This window comes from Thunnus thynnus, chromosome 3, assembly GCF_963924715.1.
Source record: "Thunnus thynnus chromosome 3, fThuThy2.1, whole genome shotgun sequence".
Lineage (NCBI taxonomy): Eukaryota > Metazoa > Chordata > Actinopteri > Scombriformes > Scombridae > Thunnus > Thunnus thynnus.
The window spans coordinates 37,039,380-37,046,265 of NC_089519.1; positions in this window are offsets into that span (position 1 = coordinate 37,039,380).

The following is a 6,886-nucleotide window of genomic DNA, read 5'->3' on the forward strand; positions in this document are numbered from 1 at the left end:
AAACCCACCAGCCTTCTGTCCCTGACTCTGAGTCCTGCCTGCCTGTTCCCTGGTCTTTGTCCGCTGTGGGAGTGGAAGATTGGGGTTCAATTTCCAGTGGAGTCATACTCCTTAGAACTGTGTTTCTCCGACCGTGCTAATATTGCCTTGACATTGTGTGAAATAAAGACTGCAAAGTTTATACCAGTGTCGTTTGTGCTGCTATTGGGTCCGTCCTATACCCGTTACAGTTTCCTCTCTTACTGTAAAGTCTCAGTGTTTGAGCTCTGGAGGCTTCAAGTTTCCACATCACACTTGTATAAAGTTGAATACTCGACCACGATTGGCTCCAAACTAGCTGTGATGTCATAAAACATCATAAAACAGGTTAAACTGTTAAACTGAGATTTAAGGTGAGAAACAAACATGTTTCTGAGTGGAGGAGGACTTCATAAATAATAGATTCTGCAGATTCATTGATAATGAAAATAACTGATTAATAATATTTATTATTGAGTAAAACTGATGATTGATTAATAAAATACCAAATATTATCTGATTCCAGCTTCTCATATGTGAAGATTAGCTGTTTCTGTTTTGTCATATATGACAGTAAATTGAATATCTTGAGGTTTTTTTTCTTTTATATCTTTTAATTAATTGAATAATTAAGCTTTAATTGAGCAGCTGTGATTGAAACGTGAACGTTTTCAGACTTTGCAGGATGTTTTTTTTTTCTTCTCCACCTGTAAGAAGATCTTCTGACGCGATGATTCGGGAACTTGAGTCTAACGGCTCTGATGTGTCGTCCTCGTTATTCCGCTCTGGGATCAGCTCACAGTCACGTTTAGACCGGTTTCAAGCGCCGCCAAACGACTGCAGGTTGGAGAGCGTCCCGGCGATGAGGGGAAAAATCCCACGTCGTGCCTGCCAACAAACCAGAACTAACAGTCGATACAGAAATCAGATTGTTCTTTTTTTTCCTTTTTTTTTCTTTAATAAATCTCTGCAGACCGAACAGAGTCCAAGAATTACACTTGGCACATCCAAGATGGGGCTGGAAAGACTTCAGCTGTAAACCATAAGCTTTCAGTCAATCTGACAGACCTCCCAAATCATCCAAATCTCACTCGCCCCCCCCCCCCCCCCCCCCCTCCTCCTCCTCCTCCTCCTCCTCTTCAGGAACAGTTAACTCCTGGGTGTTTGAGTTTTTTATATGTGTATGAGCTCAAAGCCTTCATCTTTCTGGCACGAAACAAAAACAGGACGAAGCTGTGTAACCCGAGAAAAGAGAGTCGCGGTCATTGAAGCCTCTCCGCCGCGAGGCCGAAATGAGAAACAAATGGCTGCTTCTCTGTTAGCCATCGTTGTTGGCTCACGTCCCGGACTCCTGGTTCCTCTGGAGTCTGTCCCCCCTCCCACCACCACCACCACCACCACCACCACCACCCTCTCCAACAACAAGAAACTGCAGCAGCACAAAAAGAAAAGTCGAGCGCTCCTTCCCTTCCGTTCACAAGGTATCGGATCGCGCTCGCTCGGCCTTTATCAGGTAGGAACCGTCTCAGCGGCTTCAGGTTCTGCCAAAACGAAGCAGGGAGCCGTTTTTTAAAATAGAAAGGAGGATGTCTCACTGTTTTCTTTCAGGCTCGGTTTCTACGAGGGTGCAGAAGGTTGAAATATGACAAATCTGGGACAGAAGAGAAACTTATCGTTAAACACCGGAGCAAATTTAAGCTTTATATGGATAAACTGACCACATATTGGGAATTTAAATGGTTCCTTTATCACCTGAAAAAAAATAGATGGTGCACTCAAAACGGTCAAAAAGTTGAGTGTGGAACTATGGACACTTCTCGCCATCAATGGTCGCCATCTTGGCTACGTAGCGGAAGGGGAGGGACCACTTTTCAAACTGGAAATGGCGGCCGGGTACGTTGTAACCACGGTGAACATCACCACATCATACAAATGTAAGTTATACATGTTTTTTTAGCACTAAGCACCACTATACTGTTGTCGGATATAGTCTGTAATGATTTGGTTGCGCGAACGATAACGCGAATGCTAACGCTAGCTAATGCTAATTTGCGACTGTCATCTCTGGTAAGTGCACAACGGCTGTGTTTGATTTGAGACAACGCTACCCTGTAGAAATTTGCGCACTACACCAGTAATATATAGTGAACACAGTGTACTACAGTATGTGATTAGAGACAAAGCTTAAAACTAAATAAAAAGCCGACTTTGAACACGAGAACTATAACAAATAAGGAATGATATTTTTTGTTAACGAATAAAAACTAAATGATAATGTGAAAGACGGATAAACAGACAAATGAACTCATGAGCGTTTAAAACGAGCCGCAGCATCTGTGGAATCACAAACTGCAAACTCCTGATTGGTCTCCGCCAGCAGCCAATCATATCTCTTGTTCAGAAGTTGATTCAGCCGTTAATAAGAAGCGTCTTCATTCCAGCCTGGTCGCCAGAATAAAACGCTGGTGCTGTATGTTTCTGCAAACCACAGAAACGTTGAATATCTACATTTCAACACGTGAAATAGGTAACATATTAACATTTCTGAAGTGACTTAGTTCACATGTGATCTATATGAGTTGATCTTTCCTGTATAGGAGGAGGAGGAGGGGAGAACTCGGTTCGAGACCACCTCGAAACCGAAACCAATGTCCGATTCCCGTTTCAACCGACAAAAGCGGGTGTTTTTAGCGAGACGTCAGGACATTTGCAGCCATTTTTCCAACCGGCTTTTTTTTAGTGAGACATGGGCTGTTTTTATTTTATTTTTTATTTTTATTTTAACCCAAACCCATAGTATGTATAAAATATGGACGTAGTTACCGTGACGTCACTCGTTGGTTTCTGAAGAGTGGTTTTGAAGCTCAAAGCGAGCCGCTCCGGCCGTCGCCATCTTGGCAGTGCGTGACGCTGCCTAACTCCCAGCCAATCAAAAACGGGCAAAGAGGCGGGGCCGAACGGCTGAAACAAGCCACCTAGCGGCTGCCGGACCTGTCACTCAAAGCAGCCATGTCCTTCATTATGCAGAACTGTCATGAAAGAGGAAATTAGCTGCAGAGACCAAAACCGTTTTTTGTACCAGACTGTAAACATGTTTATTTCTGCTGTAAAGTTGGACATTTTAACATGGAGGTCTATGAGGAGCCTCAAGTGGCCGTTCAAGGAACTGCAGTTTTTGGCTTCATTTTTCAGCCCCGGAGGTTGCTGCTTGCCCAAACCATGATCTTTCCCCTAAACCTAACCAGACCTTAACCACAGCGTTGTCACACCATAAAACATCATTATTCAACGGGTAAAAATGTTAATATGCTGCGTTTGTAGAAACGTTGATATGATACGTATTACACGTGTTGAAACGTAGATACTCAACGTTTCTGTGGTTGGCGACTGGGTTGTTCATTCAGTAACATATCAGTGATGTCATCTGACGTTACACATTTATAGACTAAATACATCCACATTTCACTGAGAACGAGACGAGAAGCAAAACAAAGGTAGAGAAGGAACGAGTCCACATCTGAATCTTCTCTAGATGTTCACTAAAGAAATATCACAACATTATTCCACCTCTGAGCTTCTAATCACAACATTACTGTAGAAGAGAGTGTTGGTGAATATGATGAAGGACGAAACCACATTACAATGATGTGGATGTCGTTTTTCTTTGTAAGCTCACAAATTAATCATCGTGGTGGTGAGGTTTCAATCATAGGAGGTATTTCCAGCCTCCTGGGATCTTGTTTGTTTTTATCATAGACGGTGTTACATTACTCACAGTCTGAGCTCTTCTACACATGAAACTCTCCCGGTTGAATCATCGGTGTGGAAATATCTGGTTCTTCAGTAAAAAGTCGAAGGTACAAGACTGTTAACTACGACTCCCAAACCGCATTTCAGCAAGAAACTTTAGCTTCCGAACAAGAAGCTAAAGCTCTCACAATAGCCGAGAACCCTGCCTGTAACCATGGTAACGGTTCACAACGGTATGAGATATAGACATTTTAAATGTACAACAAAATGTAGACTAGAAGGTCGGATTCTGACTGACACGAGAGCCAATCAGGTCCGACGATCAGCGACAGACGACAGAGGAGTAAAGCTGATTTGTGAGGCTGCAGGTATAATGTCTGCTGGATCTTTTAAAGGGTCAGAGGTCACTCGGTCACGAGAGGTGTGTGTGACTCGCTCTGCCGGCAGACGGATTACAACATGTCGGAGAGGATTTGAAGAAGAATACTATCTCTAAGCTCTTAAAACGGCTTCTCTCTTCGTCAGGCAGATTAAAAAAAACTCATTCAACAACAGGAATAATTGATTAGCGAGGTGTTATCGGTGAAGACAGGAAACCCAAACAATAAACCTTTGAGGGAAGAGGAAGCCGACAGATCGAACTGTTTCTGCTTTCAGTTTTTTCTGGCTGTGTTTCCTCCCCTGACGACTGGATGAAACTCTTCCAGCTCCGACAGATAAGAGACTTTGATGGAGCCGGTGGGCGTCGACAGCAGCGAAGCCAAACGTCCTGGTTTCCTTTGAAAGCAGCAGTTTGCATCAGCGACGGCCAGCAGGGTTTACTGGTTCTGTGGATGTTTCCTTTACCTGATGTAGCAGGGACACATGTCCCCGACAATGAGGGACAATCACACTTTACCTTTTATCACCATGTACAGTTTATTAAAATGTTGGGTAATGCAGGGATGCACATTCACTCTGAGGTACCTGCACTTCTAATGTTTTAATGGGTCTTACCATCATTATAGGTGTGATCAAGTTTTAAGTGTAGTTTTCAATCATTGTTCTCAGCATTTATTTATTGTTTTTAAAGGTTTTTTAACTTGGTTTCCAAATAGAAAGGAGGACGTCTCTCAGTTTTGTTTTGTTCTTTAGTTTTTTACTTTTGGATCAGAGAATTTTATCAATGAAAGACTAAAACTAAATAAATAAACTAAATAACTGACTCTGAATGTGAGAACTATGACAACAAAAAAACAGATCAAACTACTGCAGGACCAGTTGAGTTCACTCCCCTCTCGTAGTTCGGGGTATGTGGTGGCAGATTATTTACCAGTGATTCTTTTGTTTGTTGTGTTTTGTGTTTTATTTTTACAGATCACAGACTCCCACTTCCTCTCACTCTGGTTGGTGGATGCTCGGCTTGTCTATCTTTATCTTTATCTTTATTCAAGAGCGTTTTATATCAATTTGAGAGCATCATTTATTGATTTCACGTTCAAATTTTGGTAGTTTGCCACTTCAATTTTTCATATAAAAAATGAAGTTCATCTCGCCTTCTCACACGGGCGTAACCATAGCAACGTTTATGATGAAGGTGACATTGTTTTCTCCTCCAGCACACCAACAGGCGGTCGCTGTGCCATGCGGCTACTATAATACTGTATGCAGCTACTACAGTAAAAATCACAGGTGCTGTTGTATAAACGAACCGTCCTTTTATTCCAAAAGTCATAAATAAAGCAGGGAAGTACATTTAATAAAGCCCTGAGGGCGGGAGTGGATGAACCCGCCTGTACGGGACGCTCTAAGAAGTAAAACGAACAAGCTCGCAAGGAGGCAGGGATCATTTCATTGGTCAACACTAAACCTGGCCTTCTATTGGTTGGGGGATTTTGACAGCGTTGTTGCACAAAAAAATCCAAGAGCAGAAGTTTCACGAGCGCGCAGAAGCAGCCGGAGTGCGAGGAGAAGAGCAAATCTAAGCGCACGCAGAGGCTGTTTGAGTGCGAGGGCAGGGAAATCAATAAATTACGCTCTCAAATTGATATAGCACACTCTTGAATAAAGATAGGGAAATAGCTCCATATTTTTCCAGCTTTGGTTTTATAGTTTTATAGATTTTTAATTGGTTTTAATAAAAGCCCCACGTTGACTGTCTTGGTTTCATCATTGAAGGCTCTGCATCCTAAACTGTTACACTGAGATCACCTGTGAGTTATAAGACGACAGCAGGAGGAGGAGGATGAGGAGGAGGAAGCTGAGCCTCTCTGCTCTCACTAAGAGCCTTCCCTCACTGTCAACTTTGACCTTTAAAGACAAGAATCCCTCGACAGCAGGTCGGTAAACAAAAGTGTAAATGTGCTTAAAAGTACGAGATTCATTAAGTAAATCAGCTGACTGACTGCCACCAGGTGTTTAAAATGTTCTGCACATTTCCAGAAAGATTTACAGTTTAAATCCTCATTCAGTGGTAGAAGAAGCACTCGGATCCTTTATTTAAAGGACCAGTGTGCAGGATTTAGTGGCTTCTAGTGGTGAAGTTGCAGATTACAACCAACTGAATAAAATACAGAAGTTTTAGCAGCTAAATTCACTAAAGTTCTGTAGTAAAAGAGATTTTCTGTTTGCAGAAAATCAGGCTGTGACTGATCTATTAAATAAAGCAAACAAAGTACGTTGTTAGTACTGATGAATCAGCGTATAAGCAGCGTGGAGCTGGTTTGAGCTGCTCTGTGAGGGTCATAAAATAAATCTGAGAGGTCTTGAGATGATAGATGAGGCAGAAAAGAAGGATTGGATTCATTTTTCAGAACTTTTCTTCTTAAATATTGGAGAGTTTTACTTCTTTGGGCCTCAAATATTTATTTATTTGATCTAAAACATGACAAAGAGACACAAGCCAAAAGGTTTGGGAACCACTGGTTTAATCTTTAACAGTTAACAGGGTAATTTATCATCTCATCATTAAGTTATTTTATGTAAAATTTGTGTTCTGTATCATAGAACATATGAACTGTAGTGTGTGTGTGTGTGTATGTGTGTGTGTGTGTGTGTGTGTGTGTGTGTGTTTGCGCTCTCACATTTCATATTAATTTTAGATTTTAGCGACAGTGACGACATTTTTAGACTTTTTTAG